Source organism: Amblyraja radiata, chromosome 16 (genome assembly GCF_010909765.2).
Source record: "Amblyraja radiata isolate CabotCenter1 chromosome 16, sAmbRad1.1.pri, whole genome shotgun sequence".
Taxonomy (NCBI): domain Eukaryota; kingdom Metazoa; phylum Chordata; class Chondrichthyes; order Rajiformes; family Rajidae; genus Amblyraja; species Amblyraja radiata.
The window spans coordinates 50,321,820-50,338,617 of record NC_045971.1 but is presented as its reverse complement, the minus strand read 5'-3'; the positions used below and the strand labels follow the sequence as shown (position 1 = coordinate 50,338,617).

At 47.5% G+C, this 16,798-nt stretch overlaps 1 pseudogene; it reads right to left on the bottom strand.

Annotated features, from left to right (window-relative positions):
- Positions 1–200: 200 nt before the first annotated feature.
- Positions 201–14,206, bottom strand: LOC116982308 (annotated as a pseudogene).
- Positions 14,207–16,798: the final 2,592 nt, after the last annotated feature.

Below are 16,798 nucleotides of genomic sequence, written 5' to 3'. Positions count from 1 at the left end.
CTTACATACGAACAGCTGCTCCCAAATTACTCTCCCCACGTTCTGCCTAACAATGTTGTTATTTTCCATTCTCAGACCTCAAATAAATCGACTAAACAATCGGTCCTTAAAATAATTTTATCATCATAAGTATAATATCTATCAATATAATCTATTAAATCTGTATTAAATTAAAATTCTAACTACTAAATTAATACATTTTATTCTTCCTCTTCCCCCCTTCTCTCGAGGTCGGCGGAATCCACGGCCACCTCGTGGTAGTCCTTCTCCAGCGACGCCATGTCCTCCCGCGCGTCCTGGAACTCTCCTTCCTCCAGCCCCTCTCCCACGTACCAGTGGACAAAGGCCCGCTTGGCGTACATCTTGTCGAACTTGAGGTTGAGGCGGGTCCAGGCCATGGAGATGGCGATGGTGTTGCTCAGCATGCAGAGGGCACGTTGCACCTTGGCCAGGTCGCCCCCCGGCACCACCGTCGGGGGCTGATAGTTGATGCCCACCTGCGGCCGGTAAAAAAATCTTTAAATTAATTCTACTTGCACAAATATGCTTGAATTATCGGTTTAATACTGCGCCCTTAAATTGCACAAATTATCATTGATTGATAGCTTAGCGATTCCGTTAAATATATCTCTGGATGTAATTATTCTCCGGATTGCAAGCTCCGATACATGTGTGTTCGAGCCATGAAGGTATGATGCTGTGCAGCTGGGAAGCGTGCTATTCCAACCACCTTGTCCATGCCCCACAGTTGGCATATTGAGCTCGCTCATTTGCATGCGACTGCCCTTTATCCTTCTAAACCCTTGTTGTGCATCCTATGTTTTGGGAATTTCTATCTATGTTTAAAATGTGGCAAACGTAAGGGTTTCTAGCTTTACCTGACAACTGGTTCCAGATGGGGACTACCCTCTAAATAGATTAATTGGTCGGGAGGTCCTTCTTAAATATCTCATCTCTCGCCTCACGTAGAGGACATCCAGTTTTGAGATGTTAAGATGAGAGATCATGTCCCTCGTGATCTTGCACACCAGGATATGTCCTGCCCCTCAGATTTCTACGCCCCAAATAAAAAAAGCCCCAGCCTATCTAACCTCTCCCATAAACACAAGGCCGCAAGGCCAAGGACTGTCCGGGTGACACCCTCCTGCACCCTTTGCAAATTATTCACACCCTTGAAGAAGGGGTGTGTGTGTGTCCATCGGGTGCTGATATGATTTATTTGCAGATTACAAATGGTGCCAAGGATGTATTCTGAGTCGTTGCATGTATGTTGTTATTTCAGCAGATGAATTAGACTGCATGTGTGTGCATGGAAACGCGAGCGGTGGTCACACTCACCTTGAACCCGGTCGGGCACCAGTCCACGAACTGGATGGAGCGCTTTGTCTTGATGGTGGCGATGGAGGCGTTGACGTCCTTGGGCACCACGTCCCCGCGGTACAGCATACAGCACGCTATGTACTTCCCCTGGCGAGGGTCGCACTTCACCAACTGGTTGGCCGGCTCGAAGCAGGCGTTGGTCAATTGGGAGACGGACAGTTCCTCGTGGTAAGCCTTCTCTGCAGAAATAATGGGAGCGTAGGTGATGAGCGGGAAGTGGATGCGCGGGTAGGGAACCAGGTTGGTTTGAAACTCAGTTAGGTCCACGTTGAGAGCGCCGTCGAAGCGCAGCGAGGCGGTGATAGACGACACTAACTGTGCCATCAGGCGATTGAGGTTGGTGTAGGTGGGGCGCTCGATGTCCAGGTTCCGCCGACACACGTCGTAAATGGCCTCGTTGTCCATCATGAAGGCGCAGTCGGAGTGCTCCAGGGTGCAGTGGGTGACCAGCACCGCGTTGTAGGGCTCGACCACTGCGGTGGAGATCTGCGGCGCCGGGTAGACGGAAAGCTCCAGCTTGGATTTCTTGCCGTAGTCGACGGAGAGTCTCTCCATGAGGAGGGAGGTGAAGCCCGAGCCGGTGCAGCCCCCTTAACTGTGGAAGATGAGGAACCCCTGCAGTCCGGTGCAGAGATCGGCCTGAGGGTGGAGATGGGACAAAAGCTCAATTCTGTGCCAACGTTTAAAGGGAAGGAGCGACACGAGAGGGTCATGGTGCTCTCTACAGCCGGCGCAGAACGAGATGGTTCGGTGAGTATCTCAGTGATAAATAGAGCGGTGACAATGAGTATTTGGGAACATCGTGGCCGCAGCACTCGCGAATGGGCCGGTGCAACCGGATACATTGGCGCTGTAAGCACGCGGAGCGGCAGTCGGTAATTTGCAGTCGCTGAGCAACCTACCAGCTTCCGGATTCGATCCAGGACCAGGTCCACGATCTCCTTGCCGATGGAGCAGTGACCCCGGGCGTAGTTATTGGCCGCGTCCTCCTTGCCGGTGATGAGCTGCTCGGGGTGGAAGAGCTGGCGGTAGGTGCCGGTCCGCACCTCATCTGTAGGGCGGTATAGAGAGAATTAACCATTGCCACACACTGCCCCATCCCCGGAAGGGAAGGACTTAAGAGAACGGCCAACATTATCTGCACCTCCCAACTTACCGATCACCGTGGGCTCCAGGTCGATGAACACGGCCCTTGGTACATGCTTGCCCGCACCCGTCTCGCTGAAGAAGGTGTTGAACGAATCGTCGCCGCCTCCGATGGTCGAGTCGCTGGGCATCTGTCCATCCGGTTGGATCCCGTGCTCCAGGCAATACAACTCCCAGCAAGCGTTGCCAACCTGGACGCCAGCCTGGCCGATGTGGATTGAAAGACACTCGCGCTGTTGGCGAGGGGAAACAGGCGGTGAGATGTTAGGGCGAGAGGTGAGCGTTGGTAATTTCTCGTTTACTGCTGCGGGCCGCGTGATTTCCATAATTCCTATTGATCACCACTTGGACTTATTCATCGCCAGTTTGGCCCTGATCGCTCACCGTCCCCCGCCCAATATGACCACCTTCTCAGTTCCACCCAACATTGTAATTCGCAGACTCTCCACGCTGCCTTCGCCGAATGTAACCCGCAAATTCCTCGAAATTGCATTCATTATTTCCCTGCCCAATATTACCCTGCGCCTTCCCTCCCCCCGGCGCCGTCTCATTCCCGCTCTCAGTTCCCAGTTACCCACTACGTTCCCATTCCCCGGGTGCGCTCTCCCCTTCCCGTGTCCGGTGTCTGTAGACAATCGCTTCCCTCCCCCGTGGATCCCTCGCCCGGGGGGAACACGCGCGTCCCGCGGACATTCTCCCGCGCGCTGACCATGCTGCTCCGCTCGCGTGGTTCTCGAGACTGTGACGCAATGCGGCGCCGCTCCGGTATTTATACGGCCCCCGGGGATAGAACGGTGGCGTTGGCCAAACGCGCGCCGATTGGGCAATGAGAACAATGACCTTGGTTGCCACAGGAAACAAACATAGAAGGTTCCAAGGCGCTCGTTGATGAATAACCCACAGTGTGTGACGTAGAACAATGGACCTTCAGTGACGCAATCCATTGTCTGCCTTCACCTCCCAGATTCCAATCTATCAATTACAGCTGGAAATTAAAGTATCTGACCACATGCCTCCAAATGATACCTAGCGCCAACTATTTGACTTCCTAACCCCATGCAATCAACTGGTCGTATTAATTTAGCCACTTTATCAGTGGGAAACGTTGCTGCCGATCACAGCGAATGTGATGTTAATCCCACGCATACAAGAGATAACCATCAATTTCGCTCCATTAATCACTTCATAATCCGGGATCCCCGGTCTATCATCGAATTGTCTAAGATCAATGGTTATTGATTGATTACCATCACGTGTGCTGCGAAACAAAATGTTAGGCGTACTGTACAGGCAGATCACATCACTCCTCAGTATATCTGGTAGCGCTACACGAAACAAATGAGTAACGTGCAGAGTGTAGTGTCACATCTAGAGAATAAAAATAGCATTTTTAATTTCAAGCATGAGGACCACAGGAAGGTAGCACACGAGAGGTCAGCTGGGAACAAGCTGTCCCTGACACCAGTGGTGCGTTCTTTTATGCTTTGGTACACGCTGTCCAACAGAAGTGGGGAGACGAGTGAATGACCGGGGCTTAAGGGAGGGAGGGGTTAGGGGTGGGAGTGGCCCTCGATTGTGACAATGGCATGCAATTAGATTCCAATTGATAAATCGCTGATTAATAAAGTTGCCATTGAACATCTTGATTGATTGAAAGAAGTACTCTACAAATATGATGACGCGCAATCCATCAGCGACCCAGCAATCTCCAATTTCGTTAGGATGAATCACAAGCATATCACATTGATGGCTTTATAGAGACATAGAGTGTAGAAATGATCCTTCGACTCAACTTCCCACACCGGCCAGCATGCCCCAGCTACACTGGTCCCACCTGCCTGCCTTTGGACCATATCCATCCAAACGTGTCACATCAATGTGCCTGTTTAACTGTTCCTAGTACGTTCGGATAGTCCCAGCCGCAGATACCCCCTCTGGCAGCTTGCTCCATGCAACCACCACCCTTTGTTTGAAAATGTTACCGCTCAAATTCCTATTAAATCTTTACCGCTTCACCTTGAATCTATTGGTCCTCGATGCCCCTACTCTGGGCAGGAGATTCTGTGCATCTACCCGACCCGTTCCTCTCATTATTTTTAACACCTCTATACGATCACCGCTCATCCTCGTGCGCTCCAAGGAATAGCGACCCAGCCTACTCAACCTCTCCCATAAGCTCAGATCCCCTAGCCCTGGCAGCATCGGCGTAAATCTTCACTCATTGGTTGCCATAGTCTAGGGATCGGTGCTGTGGCCGCTCCTCTTCTCGTTGTATATCAATGATTTAGATGAGGGAATTGAATGCTTGGTGCGAAGTTTGGTGATGCTGCGAAGGTCGGTGGATGGGCAGACAGTGTAGAGAAAGCAGCGACTCTGCCGAAGGATTTGGGCGTGTTTGGAAAGTCGGCAAAGACATGGCAGATGGAATATGGCGCAGGAAAATGCGGAGACCGGCATTTTGATAGTAGGAATCAATCGAAGATTAGTTTCTAAATGAGGAGAGAATTCTGAAATCTGAGGAGCAAAGGGACTCGGGAATGCTGATACAGCATTCCCGGAAATATATTTTGCAATTCGAATTGATAGTAAGGCAGTAAAATGCAATGCAAGCATTTATTTGGGGAAGACAAGAAATGGCCATTTCCTCCTCATCCATCCATAACTTCCCTCCCTTGCGCGTAAATGGTCCTCCCCGTATAATCCATATATAGTTGAAATCCATGGGATTTTTCATATTCCCAGTGGCCATTTGACCTTCCCGATTCCCTAACTGTCTTGTTCTTTTTTTTGTAAATTCCATCGGGTCCCTATCCCATCTCAACTTCCTAAAACTTACTTGTATTTCCTTTTGTGTAGGAATGAACTACAGATGCTGGTGTACCGCCGAAGATAGACACAACATGCTGGAATAGCAGCGGTCAGGAAGCATCTCTCGAGAAAAGGAATAGGTGACGTTTGCGGTCGAGACCCAAATTCAGACTCATCAGTTTCCTTCAAGTGTATTTTGTTTTTCAGAGATGCAGCGCGAAAAGAGTCCAGTCGCCTGGCCGAGCGTGCGGCGACCAGCAATTCCCCAACCTCAAAGTTATCATACACACTAGGGACAATTTACAGACGCCAAATTAACCTGCGAACCTGTAAGACTTTGGAGTGGGTGAGGAAACCGGAGCACGCTGGGAAAACCGACGCGGTGACAGGGAGAACATACAAACTCCGTGCAGATAAGCACCAGTAGTCAGAATCGAACCCGTGTCTCTGGCGCTGTAAAGCACCAGCTGTAACGGGAATGCTGATACAGGAATCAGAAAAATGTAATTTGCAAGTTGCATTGATGGTAAGGCAGGAAATCGCAATTCAAGCATTTATTTGGGGAGGACAAGAATAATTAAAAATACGGATGTAATATTGAGCGTCGAAAAGGCACTGGTGAGCGCATTTGGGGTATTGTGACCAATTTGGGACCCCGTATCTAAGGACTGATGTGCTGGCGTTGGAAAGGGTATGGAGGATGATTATGACCACAGCACCGATTTGGGTTCACGTATGATAAACGTTTGACGCCACTGTGCCTGCACTCGCTGGAGTGCAGAAGGAAAAGGCGAGAACCTGACTGAAACAAATGGGTTGCAGAGGCTATCGCGTGAAGGCAGGGGAATGGGGCTGATAGGGGAAGTAAGATCACCCACGATTAAATGAAGGAGCAAGCTAGAGTCATAGAGTGATACAGTGTGGAAACAGGCCCTTCGGCCCAACTTGCACTCACCGGCCAATATGTCCCAGTTACCCCAGTCCCAGCTGCGTGCACTTGGTCCATATCACTCAAAACCTGTCCTATCCATGTAGCTCTGTAACTGTTTCTTGAACGTTGGGATAGTACCAGCATCAACTAGCTCCTCGGGCAGCTTGTACCGCACACCCACCAGCCTTTGTGTGAAAACGTTCGCCTTCAGATTGCTTTTGAATATTTTCCCCTTCTCCTTGTACTTATGTCCGCCGGTCCTCGATTCCCCTACTTTGGGCAAGAGAGAGTAAGAATTGTGGGAGAACAGGGAAGGACCCATTATCTGTTATTTGCACTTGATCAGTTTATTTATTCATGTGTGTATATATTTATATAATGGTATATGGCCACACTGTTCTGTTTTGTAGTAAGTGCCGACTATGTTCTGTGTGCTGAAGCAAAGCAAGAATGTCATTGTCCTATCCGAGCCCTACAAGGCGGTGCTGGTCACCCACTACACCCTGGAGCACTCCGACTGCTCCTTCATGCTGGACAACGAGGCTATTTACGACATCTGCTGGCGGAACCTGGACATCGAGCGCCCCACCTACACCAACCTCAACCGCCTGCTGGGGCAGGTAGTGTCGTCCATCACCGCCTCGCTGCGCTTCGACGGCGCCCTCAACGTGGACCTGCTCGAGCTCCAGACCAACCTGGTCCCATACCCGCGTATTCACTTCCCGCTGGTGACCTACGCGCCCCTGATCTCGGCCGAGAAGGCTTACCACGAGCAACTGAGGGTTCTCACCAACGCCTGCTTTGAGCCGGCCAACCAGATGTTCAATTGCGACCCCCGCCAGGGCAAATACATGGCGTGCTGCATGATGTATCGCGGGGACGTGGTGCCCAAGGACGTCAACGCCTCCATCGCCACCATCAAGACCAAGCGCTCCATCCAGTTCGTGGACTGGTGCCCGACCGGGTTCAAGGTAGGTGTAGATTGCAGACCAATCCACGCAACAGAAGCTTGATCCAACCCGCGGTTCCACACTGTATTGTGATATCTACCACATCCAGAACAGACGAGAACCTTCCTGAACGGTGGCCCAGGTTTCGTAACATTTAGCTCGCAATGGATACTATTGAAAGTTTCTATGAGTCTCTTCTTTCTCTCCCCCGCAGGTGGGCATCAACTACCAGCCCCCCGACGGTGGTGCCGGGGGGCGACCTGGCCAAGGTGCAACGCGCCGTCTGCATGCTGAGCAACACCACCGCCATCTCCATGGCCTGGACCCACATGAACCTCAAGTTCGACAAGATGTACGCCAAGCGGGCCTTTGTCCACTGGTACGTGGGAGAGGGTCTGGAGGAAGGAGAGTTCCAGGACGCGCGGGAGGACATAGCGTCGTTGGAGAAGGACTACGAGGAAGTGGGCATCGATTCGGCGGATCTGGACAGGAAGGCGGAAGAGGAAGAGTGAATTTTGTTGTATATCTGGAAAGATTAGTTATTTTCAATAAATTGGAACAAAAGTGAAATTATGTCGATAAAACCAAAAGACTCAACACACCTCAGGAAATTCCCCTTTAAAATAGCTACAGAATATTACTAGAAATTACCAGGATATGTTTAAAGCCAATTATATATAATCCCTTACTTAAGAAATTAAATAATTTGATTAAATTCTGGAAAACACTTCCGATGTCCTTAATAGGCAGAATAAACGCTATTAAAATGATTTTCTTACCACAAATTCTATCCCTATTTCAATCAATACCTATATATCTCCCAAAAAAGTTTTTCAAAACATTGGACTCAGACATTACAAATTTCATATGGGATTATAAACCCCATAGAATACAAAGAACATACCTTAATAAACGAAAAGAGTGGGGGGGGTCTAGCGCTCCCTAACTTTATGTATTATAATTGGGCAGTAAATATTAAAAATATGATTCACCTGCTCGACAATTCTGCCCAGCAGGCGGACTGGATTGTAATGGAAAAAGGGGACTGCTCCCCGAGTAATATAGGAGCGATTATCCTCTCACCAATAAATCTGAATAATAAAAATTATAATAAAAACCCAATTATACATAGCACAATTAGAACATGGAAACAAATAAAACAGAAACTAAAATTAAGAAACCTATCTCTCTCAATACCAATAGCCAATAACCCATCGTTTAAACCATCAATCATAGACAAATCATTTATACAATGGGAAAGAATGGGAATCAAAACGCTCGAAGATCTGTATGAAGTGGGAAAATTACTATCATTTCAACAACTACAACTGAAATTTAATTTGAAAAATAACCAATATTTTAAATATCTTCAAATTTGTGATTATTTGAAAAAATACACAAAAGACTATCATAATATGCCTTCCGACTTACTGGATGAAGCAATGAAGACAAAGGCGGAATCAGCTAATTTAATATCGTACTTATATAATATCATTTTAAACATAGAAATACCCACAACAGATGGAATTAGAAGAGACTGGGAACAAGAATTAGCTATAAAAATTTCAAAAGAGAGCTGGGATAATCATTTACTGCAGGTGCATAATGCTCGATCAATGTACGACATACGCTTATCCAATTCAAAACATTACATAGACTATATTATTCAAAAACTAAATTAAATAAAATCTTTCCTAATGTTTCACCAATCTGTGATAAATGTCTGTGTCAAGAAGCTACCATAGCGCATTCTTTTGTTTTTTGTACAAAAATCCAAAAATTCTGGCATGGAATATTTGATATTTTTTCAAAATTAACTAAAATAAAACTGGTACCAAAACCAGAATGGATCATTTTTGGGATATCGGAAGGTATCCCTGAATTAAACGTGTATCAGAAGAATTTACTCAATTACGGGCTAATAATGGGAAAAAAGCTCATACTTAAATTCTGGAAAAATGCGCCCACACCAACAATAAAAATGTGGACATCAAATATGTTTGAAACATTACATCTGGAAGAGATGAGATTCCTCTTAGCAGGAAAAGCAAACCAATTCCAAAAGACGTGGTCTACGTTTATGGACCTATTACAAGCATGAGGTGCAATAGTAATTTTAAAAATAAATAAATAAATAAATGGTATCAGGACCTGGCAATGGGAGGTAAAACAACAAAAACAGATTTGGTTGGTAGTCTTTCTGCGGAGTTTAATGTTATAATAGAGCGATTGTCCTTACTTTCTTTTTCTTTCTTTTCTAGGGTCTACTTTCTTACTTTACTTCCTTCTCTAACTTCTTTTCTAAGGGGCTTTCTTTTCCCAACACTCTCTTGCACTTCACGACTCTTGCGCACCTTCTTTACTTTCCTTACTTCTATCTTTTTCTTAAAGCTTAAAAAAAAATGAAGCGGTACAAAAAAATGTATTAAGATATATGTGTTGTGTGTTATTGTAATTTACCGTACTTCTAATAAAAAAATAAAATAAAAAAATATATATATATTTGAGACATAGTTTGCTATTGCGTCCTTCGCAAAGGCACAATTGCTTAATGTCTACAGTTTCAGACCGTGGAAGCAGACCCTTCGGCCCAACTTGTCCATGCCCACCATGCCGCCTCATCTCTGATCATCCAATTTGCCCACGTTTGGCGAATATCATTCTATCCAATTCTCCGACACAAAACTGCATACATATCCTTTAAATGTTACTGTACCTGCCTCTACTAGATCACATGGAACCTCGTTCCATGTACCCACCACCGCCTGCGAATTATATGTCCCCTCAGTTTCCTATAACTCTTTCCCCTCTCATCTAGATCCTATGCCCTCTAGTTTTTGATTCATCTTTGGTGCTGAAGGTTTCTGTGCATGAACTCTATCTATGCCGCTCATGGGTTCATATACCTCCACAGGAACATTACTCAGCTGTCTTTATTCCAAACATTTTAAATCTCAATCCTACGAGTCCTGGCATCGTAAATCATCGCCTCTCACAAATCGTCACACTGATGTATCTCGGGATGGGGATGATTGTAAAGACGGGGATTGGCTATTGGGGGAAGCAATCTGTTTCTTGAAAGAGCACGGGGGTCCAAGGACCTCAACGTTCCAGTCATTGAAACTCCTTGTGCTGATGGAGCGGGCTGACCGGGCGCCGACAATGGGAGATACTCCAGTGTTCATAGACCACAACATACCACAGTACAGCTCAGGAACGGAACCAGCGGCCCACAGGATTTGCGCCGAACATGCTGCCAAGTTAGACTTATCTCATCTGCCAGTACATGATCCATATCCCTCTATTCACGGCACTTCGACGCGTATATTGAAAAGCCTTTCCAATAGACGGGTCGAAGGAACTACGCCGCACATGTTCGTTAAAATGTCCTCCTTTTATTTCATAGCTACCCCTCTGGGGTTACACTTTTCCACCATGGGTAACCTGCGGTGTTTCCTACCCTATCTCTTATTATGCCCCTGTCCCACTTAGGAAACCTGAACGGAAACCTCTGGAGATTTTGCGCCCCACCCAAGGGTTCCGTGCGGTTCCCGGAGGTTGCAGGTAGTGGAAGCAGGTGGTTGCCGGAGGTTGCAGGTAGTGGAAACAGGTAGGGAGACTGACAAAAACCTCCGGGAACCGCACGGAAACCTTGGATGACGTGCAAAGTCTCCAGAGGTTTCATTCTGGTTTCCTAAGTGGGACAGGAGCATAACTCTCATAATGTTTATACCTCCATCAAGTCTCTCTTCAACCTCGGCGTTCCACAATAAACTATCAAATCACGTTACCACAGTCCCCTTTATTTTCTCGCTGGCGGAAAACTCCAGCTTGGATTTCTTGCCGTAGTCGACGGACAGTCTCTCCACGAGGAGGGAGGTGAAACCCGAGCCGGTGCCGCCCCGAAACTGTGGAAGATGAGGAACCCCTGCAGTCCGGTGCACTGGTCGGCCTGTGGGCAGATAAAGCGGAGAGCATTGAGAAGGAGAAAGGTGGGGTGAGTGTGAATGTTGCAGGAGTAAACTGATCCTCTGGAGAGGTGTCTAACCTCTGTGGTCGCACCCTAACAACAGTAATTTGTGTGTAACATCTGGAGTTGGAAAGTTGCTAGAGAGTATTCTGAGGGATAGGTCATTCACCAAGTGCGGACTTGTCGCGGGCGAACCAGGAGCGCCAGATCGTTGAATAACGGGCGCTGGTTCACGGTTGGATTCGGATCCACAACGTACCAGCTTCCGGATGCGATCCAGGACCAGGTCGACGATCTCCTTGCCGATGGAGCAGTGGCCCCGGGCGTAGTTGTTGGCCGCGTCCTCCTTGCCGGTGATGAGCTGCTCGGGGTGAAAGAGCATGTGCCGGTCCGCACTTCATCTACAGGGGAGCAAACAGCAACCCGAGAATGGACCAGTTCATTCAGAAACTGGTTCATTAAGAATCACACGCCCCTCGGCAAACGCCGCGGGGAAGGTTTCAGACAAGGCTCAACATGTCAGGACTCTCCCGTTTCACCTTACCGATCACCGTGGGCTCCAGATAAATGAACACGGCCCTGGGGACGTGCTTGCCCCCCCCCCCCCACTCCCCCCCCCTCCCCGTCTCGCTGAAGAAGGTGTTGAAGGAGTCGTCGCCGCCCCCGATGGTCTTGTCGCTGGGCCTCTGTCCATCCGGCTGGATCTCGTGCTCCAGGCAATAGAGCTCCCAGCAAGCGTTGCCGACCTGAACACCGGCCTGGCCGATGTGGATGGAGATACACTCATGCTGGAGAGAGAGCGAAAGAGGGAGTGGGTCGGTGGAGGAAACGCGGAAGAGATGATTGTGTTATTCCCACGGATATCGGTTCCGAGTGCTAACATTTCCCCCACGCCACACCACAGTGTGCGACTGGATCAACGCGTTTGCCCAGCTTGGTCACCGCGGAATCACTCTCCACCTATGGGCCTTCGTTCCCGGTTTTCTGGAGTTATCTGGAGTTATCCCGGCTCTCCCCATCGCCGGTTTCACACGACGCCCCGCCGCCCAGCCCCGGGATCACCCACCATGATGTCCCTTCCAGTCTCTCAGCTCCAGACAATGTGTCGAATTCGCCGAACGCGTCCCTTTTATACCCCGCCCGAATAGAACGTTCATACACCCGGGTCGCGCTGTGATTGGCCGCCAGCGACCCGTGGAACGCGGAGACAAAGGCAAAGAGAACGCCGATTGGTTCTCAGCGTGAGTGACGCAACAGAAGCGACCTGTTCTTCGAACGGCGCAAAGAACCATCGGCATCTCGACCGTCACAACCGAGGATCATTGGGCGTTTCAATAGTCGCGTCAACCCCCTGTCCCACTTAGGAAACCCGAACGGAAACATCTGGAGAATGTGCGCCCCACCCAAGGTTTCCGTGCGGTTCCCGGTGGTTTTTGTCCGTCTCCCTACTAGAATTTAGAAGATTGAGGGGGGACCTTAGAGAAACTTATAGAACTTATAGAAGACATTCATGCCCTAGAGGGAGTACAGAGAAGGTTCACCAGACTGATTCCTGGGATGTCAGGACTTTCATTTGAAGAAAGACTGGATAGACTTGGCTGGTACTCGCTAGAATTTGGAAGATTGAGGGGGAATCTTATAGAAACGTACACAAATCCTAAGGGGTTCTGTGAGAAAAGGGTTAATAGGGATGGTTGATGTATACTAGAACTCTGAAAAATATAACTTAGGAAGAAATAAGATGTCAGCAGAAGCCAGACTGCTGGTAGGATATAAAGTAACAATATACAGAACAGAGAAATTCTAGATAAAAAGTAGCAGATAGAAATACTTCAACAGAAGCCTTTAAGGGAACTGAGGCAGAGTGAAGAAGGGCAAGGGGTGAAACACAACTACGCATGCCTAATGAGATAACATGAATATTAACACACACCTACTATGACAAGATGCTTAATTTAAATGCACATGCGATGCATGTTGTGGGAGGTAACCTTGACGTCGAGAGGCTTTTCAGGACGTTCTCGTGGGAATGAAAGCTTTAGTGTTATGATTGGAAGGAGCTCAAAGTGGAGGGATGAGGGTGTGACAATTGAAAAATGAAATGTATAAAAATAGAAAGCATCTCCATCTCGTAGTGTCTCTAGAGGGCGATAGAGGAGAGGCACCCTTTTCTGCGCAGAAATGTAATAAATGAGATAAACTTGTTTCTCTGACTTTGTCTCTGAGCATTTGTGATTTTGAATCTCACAACTTTGGGGGCTCGGTTCCGGGATCAAATACTCCGCCCAGCTGACGGGTGTAGACGGACGAAGGGAAGGTGCACCCCTCTGAGTTCAGCGGTCTCAGACTCCTTGCTTGCCGTCAGCTATTTGAGCGAGTAGTATCCGGACCACACAGAGACTCGAGAAACAAGTGATAACAAGTGGGAGTCGTTGGAAATTGCGAAAAAGCAATCGAGCAATTCCTGTGCACGGAACCCAGGTAGGAAAAATGACTATTCAGTACTTCCTGGGCGATTGGGGTAAGACCTTGTGGTTACCGCCCTGAAGGTTACCTCCCTGAAGTACTGGCAAGGCAGGTATTAAGACCTTGTCGTTACGGCCCTGAAGGATTCAGGGGTCTGTACGGGCAAGGCAGGTATGATAAACACGGTGTTAAGAAAAAGGGACCAAGGAAAGAGCGTCCTCGCATTCTGCCTAATAGACCGTTGGGGCGAATGCTGAGCCGCTGGGGGCAGGCATACCCAGGGAGGAGAGAAGACAGGGGCCGGGGTAGATTTAAATCCCCCGCCACCAGGACGGGGAGTCAAAGGGTCGGCAGGTTAAAAAGAAGGTCGGTAAAAATTAGACCCCTGAGGGAGGTACCCATGAGAGGACCCCAAGGGGGAAGGGGGTTTGTTAATATCCCCTTAACCAGTTCCGAAGTGAGGGACTTCAGGAAGGAGATGAAAAAGCCTCCTTGAAGATCCTTTAGGTCTGACAGAACATTTTGATCAATTCCTTGGGTCAAACACTTATACATGGGAGGAGTTGATGGCCATCAAGGGTTAATCTCTTCACAGAAGGGAAAAACAAAGATTATGTTGCAGGCAGCAAAACACAAGTAGTAGATAAGGAACAGAGAGAGACAGGATGGAGGGGGAGTTACTGCCGAGGTAGAGAGAGTGGAGACGGCAGAGGCCACGGGAGAGGGGGGGTGTGAAGAAAGATACGGCAGGGGCCGGGGAGAAGAGTACGGGACAGGGTTAATCGGACAGGGAGATAAGATATAAATTGAATAATCTATTTGAAGTAAGAATGGAACGAATGTGATTTTTGTGTTAAAACCGGTTTGGAATGAAGGAGGAAGTTAATATATGTGATAATTGTTTTGTTTGTTGCATTTGTGGATCACATCGTGGTTGTTAGTAAGGTTGGAATGAGCAAGTTGTAGAGTTGAGCGCAGACGGAGGCGGGAATTTCCACTGTGGTTGGGTATGCTGCGGGCCGTGGGGGATTATGAACAAGCAGCAAAATTAACTCATTGTATCCTTGTAACCTGAAAAGGGGAAGTTGTAAAAATCAGCTTTTGGGTTTCTTTTAATCTTTTCTTGATGTTCTTTTAGATTTCTTGTCAGTAAAATTAATTTGGAAAATTGTTACTAGTGTTAGGAATTGGACATTTAAAATAATGGTGAATATGGATTGAAATAATTGGAAATAAGTTAATTGATGAAACGTGACCAGCTTTTATGGTTTGTTGTTTTATGGTAGACATTCAAGTTGAGAAATACAGAAAGAGAGAGAGAGAGACACACACACACACACACACACACACACACACACACACACACACACACACACACACACACACACACACACACACACACACACACACACACACACACACACACACACACACAGACACACACACACACACACACACAGACAGACACACACACACACACACACACGCACACGCACGCACACACACACACAGACACAGACAGACACACACACACACACACCCACACACACACACACACAGACACACACACACACACACACAGACAGTCACACACACACACACACACACACACACACACAGACACACACACACACACACACACACACACACACACACACACACACACACACACACACACACACACACACACACAGACACACACACAGACAGACAGAGAGAGAGAGAGAGAGAGAGAGAGAGAGAGAGACAGACAGACAGACACAGAGAGAGGTAAAACAGAGACACAGAAAGAGAGAGACAGAGACAGAGAAACGGAAGTAGGAGACGACAGGATGACACAGATTATCCCTTGGGGCACCCATAAACTGAGAGGGCTATTATAATTAAAAAAAAAAAAAAAAAACCTCACCCTATATCCCTGATGGGGGAGGAAATGCATTAGGGCTTTGGAGGAGGAGAACGTGGGACGATTATTGACCATGGAAGATTTGAAGGCACCGTGGGTAAAAGTGATAGGAACCACTAAGTGGCAGAACTACTAAAGATGGATGGTATAAACTGTTACAGTTGGCCGGCAAAAGACTACAAACATGGCCACCGCTCATAAACTTACCGGCAACAGCGCCACCGTCAGGTCAGCTGCCGTCACTGCAGCCTCACCGCCGTCACAGCGCCACCTTCCAGCCGGATGTCGTCACTGCAGCCTGACTACCGGCCACAGCGCCATCTTCTGGTTGGATGCCGTCATTGACTGTTTGACACAGTGAGACCGAGGGTATGGCAGGCCCTCAGACAATGTTACCCACTTAAGGCGAACCCCAAGGAACAAAGGGGAAATACACAAGCAAATAATGTAGCCTATCTGGAAAACCGGCTGAAAAGGTGGAGAGTTGAAAATGAACAAAAAAAAAGAAGGCAACCAGTTGATGAACATTATATTATGACCTATTGTGGTGTGAAGTCATTCTACTTAAAGTCAAGCAGAATTGACTGAGGTGGTGGGATTGTCATTTATTTTCAACCCCCGATTCAGCAAACAGTTGGTCTATGCAGTCGATGTCAATGAACAAAGGACCTGGTTGAAAAGACTGAAATAAGTGATGAACTGACATAAGTGAGTCCTATGACGGAACCAAGCGGGGCCAGAGAATTACATGCCAAATAATACATGTCTTGGTGAACTTTTCCTCGAAAAGTCCTATCAGGAGTGAAATTAATCTGGATATATGCCCTAACAGGACTGGGGTCCCCAAGAGAGAGAAAGGGATTTAAAGAAGGATGTCAAGAAAGGCTAGGATGACGTAGGTTTTTTAAATCAGATGATAAAGGCAGAGTTGGAAGGTATACCCTTAGAAAGTATTTGATGACGTGGACAATTTGTTGGTTTGTTCCACAAGTGAAGAGAGAGAGAGAGAGAAAAATACTTCAGAATATAAGACAGCGGATGATGACCTTGGGAAAGGCAAGATATAGTTCAGACTAGATTGGAATATGTTGAAATTGTATGGTGAAACGGAAAAAGTACATGTCAAAGAAGTTAAATTAAAATTGAATTGAATTGAATTGAATACCTTTATTGTCATTCAGACCTTACGGTCTGAACGAAATTTCGTGCCTGCAGTCATACATACAAAAATACAATAATAA